General features: G+C 45.5%; 1 long non-coding RNA gene across 1 annotated transcript; it reads right to left on the minus strand.

The window, feature by feature from the left end:
* Window positions 1-1,563: 1,563 nt before the first annotated feature.
* Window positions 1,564-9,426, minus strand: LOC140713162 (uncharacterized). The gene is made up of 2 exons (XR_012095037.1): window positions 8,706-9,426; window positions 1,564-2,629 (listed from the first exon to the last, which is right to left on the minus strand). It is a non-coding gene; the product is annotated as an uncharacterized lncRNA (long non-coding RNA).
* Window positions 9,427-12,011: the final 2,585 nt, after the last annotated feature.

Here is a 12,011-nt window from a genome sequence, read left to right on the forward strand (position 1 = left end):
GACCCTTCTGTCCAGCCTTCCCCTTCCTGGCCTTGGTGTCCGCTGCTTGGGCATTGCTCCATCAGTGGCAGACACCTTGCTTGGCACATACTGGACACTCAGTTTTATTTTTCTTTGTGAAAAATAAAGCTCTCCTTTCTAAATTTATGAACCTCGTTATTCTTCAGTTGACAACGTAAAACCATGAAACTGGATGAGGTAACCTGGCAAGAGGGTGTGAATGAAGGAGAAAAGACACCCAAGGCCTGAACCCCAACATTTAGACTTTGGGAGATCAAGCCGGAGCAGCCAGTGAGGTAGAAGAGGATTAGTAGGTAGGATAGTTGTATCTTGGAAGCCGTGTACAAAAATATTTCAAGAAGGAAGGAATACAGTCAACCAAGTCAATGTTATGTCAGATCAGGACCAAGATTTGACTTGCAGACTTAGTAAATTCCATATTATTGGTTACCCGGACAAAAGCAGTTTTCAGTGTAGTGGGACAAGCAGAACCTAGTGTGGTAATTCTGAAGAGAATGGGAGCAAGTATTACAACACATTGGAGATGGGGTTGAGGTGCTGTTAACTAGTGGAGAGATTCTTTAAAAACAGGAGATATTATGTATGTTTATTTACTGATGAAGGGCATCTAGTAGAAAGGGAAACATTGATTATATAAAAGACAAAGGAGAGAAATGTTTGAATGTCAGCCTTGAGTAAGGAAAAGTAGTTCCCATCTGGTGTACAAGATAAAAGACGGACTTTAGATAGGACTATGGAGAATTCATTCAAATATTGAGGAGGACAGCGTTTATGGTGACTAATCAGTCACAGATGTGGTCATGGGAGGTTGTAGAAGTTATCTTCTGATTGCTTCTATTTTCTCACCAATTTAGGAAGTAAAGTATAGGCTGGGATGTTATAATAACAACCTCCTTATTTCCTGTATCTCAGCAGTTTAACACCTCAAAGGTTAATTTCTCTCTCATGCTAAGTGTCCATTGTAGATCAGCTAGAGGATGCTGCTTGCTCTAACCTCACTCAGGAAGCTAGGAGGGTTTCTTTGCTCTCTTTTGCCAAGATTGTAAAAAAAGAAAAGTGGCACTGTGACTCTTAAAGCCTGTCTCTGGAATCGTCTACATATCATTGGCAAAATAAGTAACATTGTCATATCTAACTTCAAAGGGGGCCTGTGGACTGCAATCTTGCTAGGCCTCTGGGAAGAAAGGAGGCTAGAATATTTGTGAATAGAGGAGGCGGCATTTGAGGTTTAAGGAGTGATATAGTTTGGCTCTGCAACCCCAACCAAATATCATGTCAACTTGTAATCTTCAAAGTTGGAGGAGGGTCCTGGTGGTGTGTCCAGAATTGGTGGGTTCTTGGTCTCACTGACTTCAAGAATGAAGCCACCGGACCCTCTCAGTGAGTGTTACAGCTGGTAAAGGCGGCGCATCTGGAGTTGTTCGTTCCTTCTGTCCAGAGTTGTTTGTCCCTCCCGGTGGGTTCATGGTCTTGCTGGCTTCAGGAGTGAAGCTGCAGACCTTCACAGTGAGTGTTACAGCTCAAAGAGGCAGACCCAAAGAGTGAGCAGCATCAAGATTTATTGCAAAGAGCAAAAGAACAGAGCTTCCACAACATGGAACGGGACCCCAAGCAGCTTGCAGCTGCTAGGTCAGGCAGCCTGCTTTTATTCCCTTATCTAGACCCACCCACATCCTGCTGATTGGGCCATTTTACAGAGAGCTGATTGGCCCATTATACAGAGAGCTGACTGGTCCATTTTGACAGGGTGCTGATTGGTGCGTTTACAATCCTTTAGTTAGACGCAAAAGGTTTCCAAGTCCCTACCAGATTAGCTAGACACAGAGAGCTGATTGGTGCGTTTACAAACCTTTAGCTAGACACAGAATGCTGATTGGTGAATTTACAATCCTTTAGCTAGACACAGAGTGCTGATTGGTGCGTTTACAATCCTTTAGCTAGATGCAAAAGTTCTCCAAGTCTTCACCCAACCCAGAAGCCCAGCCAGCTTTACCTCTCAATGGCACTTGCCATGGGACCTTGCATCATCTAGGCTGGGCACTCTGGTAGCCCAGAGGGAGCTTGTCCTCTGATCAAGTCCAGCTGGCACCGGCCAGCCGCAAAAAGTGCAGGGCCCACCGAGCCCATGCCCAACCAGAACCCATGCTGGCCCGTGAGCGCACGTGCAGCCCCAGCTCCCACCCGCACCTCTCCCTCCACACCTCCCTGGGAGCAGAGGGAACCAGCTCCGGCCTCAGCCAGCCCCAGAGAGGGGCCCCCGCAGCATAGTGGTGGGCTGAAGGACGCCTCAAGTGTGGCCAGAACAGACACCAAGGCCGAGGAGGCGCTGAGAACGAGCGAGGGCTGCTAGCATGTTGTCACTTCTCAATCCCCCCTCTAAACAGGACACCCCAACTACTGTTGGGAATTTGGCAGATGACTGCCCTAGCTACTTCCTGCTGGACAGGGGTGATGAAAGGTCCCTGCAGTTGTAGTGTCCTCCAGTTGGGAGCTCTCCAGGCCAGTGAAAGTACCAGCGGGTCGGTCCAGGGGTCCTCGGTACAAGTTGTTAGTTGAACTCATTTGGGGTTCCATTTATAAGATCATCTGTAGCTTGATGGCCTCGATTCTAGAGGAAACAAATTTAACAAGGAGATTAAAAATACAGGGTCCAAAGGCAAGCAACAGCAAGATGGCTGCCACGGGACCTAGAAAGGGAAGAAGCCATGTTGCTCAACTCCAGAGGTGGGTATAAGAATTTGAAAGGCGCTGCCTGATTTCAGAAGCCTTTTCCTGTTAATGCCAGGCGGCATCTCATACTATCCCTCACTGGTTAGTGTAAAAACAACACTCTTCCCCTAAGAAGGTGCAGAGTCCTCCTTTCTCAGCAGTGAGGAGGTCTAGGCCTTGGTGGTTTTGGAGAGTCACTGCTGCCAAAGAGTCTATTTGGGATTGTAGAGTAAGGATAGATTTCTTTATCTCTTGCAAACTGTATGAGAAAGAAAGTGTGTGGTAGTAGGATAACACATGTTACACTGTTAACTTTTAGCAAACTTTACTTTTGTTGAAAACTTTGTAAGTTTGGGATTTTAATTATTCTTTGCTATTAATAAGAGCTCGTTCAGTTCATATTAACTTAAAATTGGTATATATGGCTCTTTCCTGATTCTGTAAGTACTTTAAAGTTTGGCTGAGTGCAAACAGCTCGCTCGTTTGAGCAAACCAATTATGAGGCAATTTTCCTAATTCTGCTTCTACAAGAGTGTCCTTATCACTTACTAAATACCCATTGTGTCTTTTTCCTTAATCCCCTGGGAGGAACCATCTATAGTCCTGTCCTGAAGGGAGTTCCTCCTTTGTCTGGTTGGACATTCAGATTTAGATCCCATTAGGAAACCTGCTGGGTTAAAGATTTTTGATAGGAAGGCTACCAGTTGTCAGTGGCCTCAGTGCTTTCAGGCTACGCCCTTGTTTACACTGACAACAAGGCGGTATTGGAATGTTTTAAGGTTACAGAGAAGGCCTTCAATTATCAATTATAGGTTTTAACTTTACCCTGGCTTTTAAAGGAATAGGGTACACTGTTTTTTCTTTACTACTTCCATCTCTCTTTCTCTTTGACTTCTTCATTTCTCTCTCTCTGACTCCCTCTTTGTCTCTCTCCTCCTCTCTTTTTTACTGACTCCCTCTTTGTCTCTCTTTCTCTCTTTCTGACTCCTTCCTATTTCTCTGTTTCTTCCTCTCTCTCTCTCTCTCTCTGACTTTCCGTCTCATTCCTGTCTGCTGCCTCTGCCAGTTGCTCATGCTGCTGTTCTCCCCTCTCTTTTCCATTTTGATGGCTTTGGCAGTGTAAGACTGCCACCTCCTTGGGTTTTTGCACTGCATGCAATAACTCCATAATTTCCTTGTAGTAGTTAATGGGGGTTCCCCCAGAGGTTAGGAACTCCCTTTATTTCCATATTGCAGCACGGGCATGTAGGATTAGATAAGCATACTTGCTATCTGCATACACATTTATTCTTTTTCCCTTTCCCAGTTCTAAGGCTCAGGTAAGTGCCACTAGTTCTGCTAACCAGGCACTGGTCCCTGGGGGAAGAGGCTTACTTTCAAGTACAGTTACATCACTAACTATGGCATAACCTGCCCTTCGTATCCCATTCTCCACAAATGAACTTCCATCGGTATATAAGTTAGGGTCAGGATTAGCTAAGGGGACTTCTAAGAGATCATCTTGGGTAGCATAAGTCTGGACTATAATTTGGTGGCAGTCATGCTCGATTGGTTCCCCATACTCTGGGAGAAAAGTGGCAGGGTTGAGGGCCACGCATGTACGCATTTGAAGCACCAGTCTCTCAAGGAGTAGCGCCTGGTATCTAAGTAGGCGGTTGTCTGATAACCATAAACTTCCTTTGGTACCTACCATGCCATTTACATCATGAGTAGTCCAGACAGAGAGATGCTTTCCTTGTATTGTTTTGATAGCCTGTGACACTAAGACGGCCACCACCGCAACTACCCATAAACAGTGAGGCCAGCCTTTTGCTACTACCTCAATTTCCTTACTTAGGTATGCCACTGGTTGTGGGGTTGTCCCACGAGTCTGAGTAAGGACTCCAAGAGCTGTCCTTGCTCTCTCTCTGACTTATAAAGAGAAGTTTTGTCCTGTAGGAAGGCTTAAAGCTGGAGCTTGTACTAGGGCCTGCTTTAAGATTTTGAAGGCTGTTTCTGCCTCTGGTTCCCACTCTACTAGATGAGTATTTGCCCCTGGGTTTCCTTGATTACAGTATAGAGGGACCTGGCTATCTCACTGTATCTGGGGATCCATAGTTGGCAAAAGCCAGTGATTCTAAGGAACTCCCACAACTGTTTTAATGTCTTAGGGTGAGGACAAGCCAGTACAGGCTGTATTCATTCCTTGCTGAGGGCCCTGGTCCCTCTAGCTAAGATTAGGTCTAGATATTTAACCTGCTGTAAGCAAAGTTGGGCCTTCGACCTAGATGCCTTGTACCCTTGATTAGCTAGAAAGTTCAAAAGATCTAGAGTAGCCTGCTGGCATGAGGCTTCCAAACCGGTAGCCAAAAGTAAATCATCCACATACTGAAGGACCAGAGTGCCTGGACTTGAGAAGTGGACTAGATCTTGGGTCAGTGCCTGACCAAACAGGTGAGAGCTATCCCTAAACCCCTGGGGCAAGACCGTCCACATAAGTTGGGATGTGTGGTCTGTGGGATCCTCAAAGGCAAAGAGAAACTGGGAGTCAGAGTGCAGGGGAATACAGAAGAAGGCATACTTGAGGTCCAGAACAGTGAACCATTCTGCTTCCTCTGGTATTTGAGAGAACAAGGTATAGGGGTTGGGTACAACTGGATACAGAGGAATTACTGACTCATTGATGAATATAAGATCTTGCACTAGACTCCACTGACCATTTGGTTTTTGTACTCCTAGAATTGGGGTGTTGCAGGGACTGCTGCATTTTCTTACTAAACCTTGAGCTTTTAAATGTTTAACTATATCCTGTAAACCTTTATGAGCTTCAGGTCTTAAGGGATATTGCCTTTGATAAGGAAAAGTGGTGGGGTCTTTTAGCCTGATTTGGACTGGGTGGGCATTTTTTGCCCTACCGAATTGTCCTTCCAATGCCCAGACTTCAGGGTTGATTCCCTCCTCAAGCAGGGGACAATGAATGGGTAACTTGTTCCCCATATTCATGTAGATAATAGTTCCAGCCTTGGCTAATATGTCTCTCCCTAATAAGGGTATAGGACTTTCAGGCATAACAAGAAAGGCATGTGAAAAGAGTAAAGTCTCCCAATTACAACTGAGGAGGTGGGAGAAATACCAGGTTACAGGCTGTCCCAGGATTCCTCGGATGGTAACAAACCTTGAGGATAGTTGTTCGGGACAAGAGATTAACACTCAGAAGGCTGCACCAGTATCCAGGAGGAAGTCAATTTCCTGGCCCTCAGTGGTTAAGCATACCCGTGGCTCAGTGAGGGTAATGACATGAGCTGGCGCTTGCCCCAGGCACCCTCAGTCCTGTTTTTGGATCATCTGTTTGGGGGCTTCTGAACCAGAGAACCTTTGTCCTCTGGAGCAGTGGCACCTTCCAGCAATTGCCTTGGCATAGTGGACATGGATGAGGGGGTGGCTTGTTTCTCATTGGACAATCTTTTTTAAAGTGTCCTAGTAAACCACACTGATAACAAGCCCTACCAGGTGATTGGCCTGCTCCATTTTCTGTTCTTTCTGAACCACCAAGGATTTTTTGTCTGAGGGACATGACTAAGGCTGTGGCCTTTCTCTGATCTCGCTTTTCATTTTGGACCTGTTCCTCTTGGTCCCTATTACAGAACACCGAGGTTGCCAGGTTTAATAATGCCTCCAGATTTTGTTCAGGGCCCAGGGCTTGCTTTTGGAGCTTTCTCCTGATATCTTTGGCTGATTGAGTAATAAACTTATCTTTTAGAATCAATTGACCCTTGAGTGATTCAGGTGACAGGGAGTATATTTTCTTAAGGCCTCCCGTAGCTGCTCAAGGAGGGCAGAAGGATTTTCTTCCTTTCCCTGAGTTATGGTGGACATCATTGAATAATTCATAGGCTTCTTCCTAATTCTCCTCAGTCCTTCTAGAACACAGGTCAACAGATGTTTATGACTGCAGTCCCCATGATCGGAGTCAAGGCCCCAGTGGGGATCCATACTGGGGATCCCCACTGACCGGTGGGGAATTTGTCCCTTTCTTCGGCTGTCATTCTATCATTTACTTGACTAAAATACCAAGTATTTCCAAACTCTCGGGCTGCAGCTAAAGCTGCATTCTTTTCATTAAAGGCCAGGGTTTGATCTAACAGTAGCATGACATCTCTCCAAGCGAGGCTGAAGGTTTGCCCTAGACCCTGTAGGACATCTATGTATGAATCACGATCATCTGAAAACTTCCCCAGGTCTGCCTTGCTCTGCTTTAAATCAGAGAGGGAGAAAGGGACATGTACCTGGGTTGGGCCAAATTCCCCTCCCCCTACAGCTTGAAGGGCACATAACGGATAGCCTGGGCAGAGGTTTCGTGGTCCTTTGGAGATTTCTTTGCTTATTTCCTTTGGGGCAGGGGAGATTAGAGGAAGATTATCATTAATAGGAAGGGGAGCTATACGGAGGCTAGGACATGGGGGTAAGCTGAGAGGTCCTTCTATGGGATGTAAATTGCAAGCTTTGCATAGTTGTGTATTCTCCTTCAATGAAAAGAAAGCTTGGACATAAGATATTTCGCTCCATTTACCTTCCCTCTTACAGAAAAGGTCAAGCTGCAGGATAGTATTGTAATTTGTACTTCCCTCAGGTGGCCATTTTTCCCCATCAGAGAGAGAATATCGGGGCCAGGCCATAGGCAGAAAAAAATGAGCCGCCTCTTTTTCAGGGTTTGCAGGTCAAATTGGTCTTAATGGCTTAGGATGAGTTTCAAGGGTGAGCCCGTTGATGCTAGAGTGTTTCCCATCTGAAATACAGAACTTCCCGTGGTTTTGGTTTGTTTTCTTTCTCCCCCTGCCCAAGAACCTACAATGGTCCCTGGACCCTGCTGATCGGAATAGTTGCGCTCACCAAAGCAGCAGCAACCCTTGCCCAAGAACCTGCAATGGTCCCTGGACCCTGCTGATCGGAATAGTTGAGCTCATTGATGCAGCAGCAGAAACACTAGTTTTCCTCCCAGCCCACAAGGAGGAACAAGGAAAGTCGGATTTAGTGGCCCTTACCGACACAGTCTCAAAAACCTGCACCCTTGCCTGTCCTCCTAGACCACAAGGAGGACCAAGAAAAATCGGATTTAGTGGCCCTTACTGACACATTCTCGAAAACCTGTTAAGAGTCCTAAGCATTCTCCTGTTAGTATTGGAACCTTACCCGTGTCCTGTAAAGATGTTAGGTCCCAAAAACGAAGTGGAGGGCCATACCCTGAGGGAGGGAAGGGATCTCCAGAGTTGGAAGAGTGATGCCTTTTGTCCACACTTATAGGAATAGGAAGGATAAAATTTCTGAGGCTTCCCATATTCTAGCTTCAGGAATAGCTTTTGTTAGCCCTGCTTGTCTGAGGAGGGATCCTAAAACTCCAGATAGTCCCCCCTATGACGGGGTTTTGGGCAAAATTATGTCTTTCTGATTGGCGAGCCCGGGTGCCTAAAGAAGGTAGCAAAGTCCTGGAGTTTATACTAGAAATCATTCTTACAGGAGAAACTAGAAAAGTACCAGAGACGGAGTGGTTTTTAGAAGCAGGACTAGCCTCAGAGAAGAGAAGTGAGAGGAAGTTTGTCTGGCAGGCATTAGGACCCAGGAGGCAAAGGTCAGGGTAGATAGAATAGAATAGAGCATAGCTTGGCCAACATGCCTTTGAGAGTTCCACTCATGGCCTCAAGGTCAACCAACTTGCTGTCAGGACCCCGGAGTTGAATGGCTTTCTTCTCTGTTGACCCTTGGCTCAGCCCAGAAATACAGGAAAAGCAAAAGCCGGTTCCAGGCAAACCAATGATCCCAACTCCGAAGAGTCGGGGGTTGTTAGAGAGCCCTTTCCCAGAAAGCCTGACACCTGTGTCTTTAGTCCAGTGGCCGCACTAATCGCTTTTAACTGGCTGACACATGCCTGGTATTTAGCCACCGAATTCTAAGGAAAAATAGGATAGAAGAGCAAGCACAAGGGGTCCGATGGTACTCACCGTTTGGCGATAGGCGATAGTCTCACCGCTTGGCGATAGGCGATAGTCCATTCGTGGTCACCAAAATGTGTACAGAATTGGTGGGTTCTTGGTCTTGCTGACTTCAAGAATGAAGCCGCAGACCCTCGTGGTGAGTGTTACATTCTTAAAGATAGTGTGACCAGAGTTTGTTCCTTCAGATGTTCAGAAGCATCCGGAGTTTCTTCCTTCCAGTGGGTTCGTGGTCTCACTGGCTTCAGGAGTGAAGCTGCAGATCTTCCCAGTGAGTGTTAGAGCTCTTAAAGGCGGCACATCTGGAGTCATTTGTCCCTCCTGTCTGGAGTTGTTCTTCCCTCCTAGTGGGTTCGTGGTATCGCTGGCTTCAGAAGTGAAGCTACAGACCTTTGCAGTGAGTGTTACAGCTCATAAAGGCGGCACGGACCCAAAGAGTGAGCAGCATTGAGAGATTTATTGTGAACAGCAAAGAACAAATCTTCCACAACTTGGAAGGGGACCCAAGTGGATTGCAGCTGCTGGATCAGGCAGCCTACTTTTATTCCCTTATCTGACCCCACCCACATCCTGCTGATTGGTCCATTTTACAGAGAGCTGATTGGTCCGTTTTGACAGGGTGCTGATTGATGCATTTACAGTCCTTTAGCTAGACACAGAGTGCTGATTGGTGCATTTACAACCCTTTAGCTAGACACAAAAGTTCTACAAGTCCCCACCCAACCCAGAAGCCCAGCTGGCTTCACCTCCCAAGGGCACTTGCCACAGGACTTTGCAGCACCTAGCCCAGGCATTAGGGTAGCCCAGAGGGAGCTTGTCCCCTGATCAAGCCCAGCAGGCACCAGCTGGCCACAAAAAGTGCGGGGCCTACCAAGCCCACGCCCACCCAGAACCCACACCAGCCCATGAGTGCTGTGCAGCCCTGGCTCCTACCCGCACCTCTCCCTCCACACCTTCCTGCCAGCAGAAGGAGCTGGCTCCAGCCTCGGCCATCCCCAGAGAGGGGCCCCCACAGCGCAGTGGTGGGCTGAAGGGCTCCTCAAGCGTGACTAGAGTGGACGCCGAGGCTGAGGAGGCACCGAGAGCAAGCAAGGGCTGTTAACATGTAGTCACTTCTCAGTGGGAGGTGATTGGATCATGGTGGCAGACTTCCCCCTTGCTGTTCTTGTGAAAGTGAATGAATTCTCATGAGATCTGGTTAATGGAGTGTAGCACTTTCCCCCTTTGCTCTCTTTCTCTTCTCCACCAGGTGAAGACGATGCCTGCTTCCCCTTCACCTTCTACCCTGATTGTAGGTTTCTGCATCTATGCTTCCTGTACAACCAATGAAATCTCTTTTGTTTATAAATTACCTAGTCTCAGGTAGTTCTTTATGGCAATGCAAGAATGGACTAATACAAGGAGAAAAAAGGCATGGAATAGTTTTTTTGAAGACTGGTTCAGCAACAACATTAAATATGACTAAGAACCGAATAAATGCCAAGGATATTGGGGCTTGTATTAAACGTGGTTAGGATAATGACCTGGAAGCCATTTTTATGATAGTAAGTGGTGCTAAATAAAGGAAATATCAAGCTAGGTATGGTTTGTGACTTTATCCCAGCTACTCGGGAGGTTTAGATGGGAGGATCACTTGATGCCAGGAGTTTGAAACTGCAGTGAGTTATGATCACTCCAGCTTGGGAAACAGAACCTGTCTCTAAAAAATTAAAAATTAAAAAATGGAAAGATAAAAGATAAAAAAGAAGGATCAAGAATCAGAAGCAAAGTCAGACAGTCCACTGGAGGAACACAAAAGCAATGACCAAAAAGATCCAGGAGGATAAGGAAGATGAGGATGTTGGATTTGCAGAAAGATGTAATAAGGGGCTTTCTAGAGAGTGCTGCCATGAAGCAATGGGGCTGCAAGCTAACTGGTGAATGTGCAGTGTAACCCTTATGGTTCCTTCTAAGCAGCCTTGTCTTCTTTTGCCAGCAATGTGTTGATTTCCTTTGAGCTCCTCCTGATTCATGCAGGCTTGATTTAGTCTCCATGGGTATTTCTATCTGTATTTGCAACTTTCTTTGCAAAATGCATGTGAGTTATCTTAACTTTGTGTAGAGAGCTGTAAAGAATTTCTCCAGTTTCCTAACTGATCAGAAGTTGGAAGACGTCAAGTTGCTGAAAAATTATGAATTGAGTATAAATAGTTTTTGAGGGACATTATTTAAAGATGATATAGTTTTTTGGAGGGGACATTACTATCTAAAAATAAATTGTTATTGCAAAAACTCAAAATGCAGTGCCAACTTCTTGCTTTTGTAAACTGTATATGTACATCAGGGTTTGTAACATGATTTACTCCTACTGTATCATTAAAGACACCAAGATGTTTGACTCTAGTAGGTAGACTAGTAGCCTCTTAAGGGTATCTGCAGTAATTTTTCCAGAACTTGTAAATATTTCTATATTACATGGCAAAGGAGAATGGTAGCAAATGGAATTAACTTTGCTAATCAGCTGAACTTAAAATAGGGAGATTATCCTGGATTATCCCAATGAGTGAGATGTAATCTCAAGGGTTCTTAAAGGTGGAAAAGGGAAGAAGAAGAATGAATGCCAAAGGGATGTGATGGGATAAAGACTCAACTGACCATTGCTGGCTTTGAAGATGGAAGGGGCCATAAGCCAAGGAATGCAGGCAGACTCTAAAGCTGAAAAAGACAGGAAAATTAGATTGTCCCTTAGAGCTTCCAGGAGGGAATGCAGTGTGGCCTGCCCCTCGATTTTAGCTTAATGAGGCACATTTTGACCTCCAGAGCTGTAAGATAATAAGTTTGTGCTAAGTTTATGGTAATTTGTTACAATAGTAATAGGAAACTAATACAGTGGATAATCATATTGAATGTCCTGAATCCCTTTTTACCAAATACCCTTCCTTTCCTTTTCTGCTGAGAAAGGGAAATTGGCAAGCCTGTTTCTATTTCACAAAACCAAAGACATATTTCAATGATGTGTTGGTCAAGCATCTTCCTCTAGCATTTGGTTAGAGGAAATAGGAATCAATTTATTTCCACAGGTGGTTCCACTTTAAAGCAGTGAGCAAGGAAGGAGCTTGGGCACAATGTATTTGAGTCAATTGGAAGGAAAGATGTTTGAAATTAGAAGACTCTCATTAGAGGGATTCTTTACTTGGACCCATATACACTTTAGGGGAACCTGTGGATACCCTGAAATTATCTACAAACTGTGTTGCTTGTGAGCATTTTTTTTGTTTAGAAGATTCTTAAAGTGATCTGTGGCCAGAAAAGGGGCAAAATCTGCCACTATTAGGA

The sequence above is a fragment of the Chlorocebus sabaeus genome, chromosome 13 (assembly GCF_047675955.1).
Source record: "Chlorocebus sabaeus isolate Y175 chromosome 13, mChlSab1.0.hap1, whole genome shotgun sequence".
In the NCBI taxonomy this organism is placed as follows: Eukaryota; Metazoa; Chordata; class Mammalia; order Primates; family Cercopithecidae; genus Chlorocebus; species Chlorocebus sabaeus.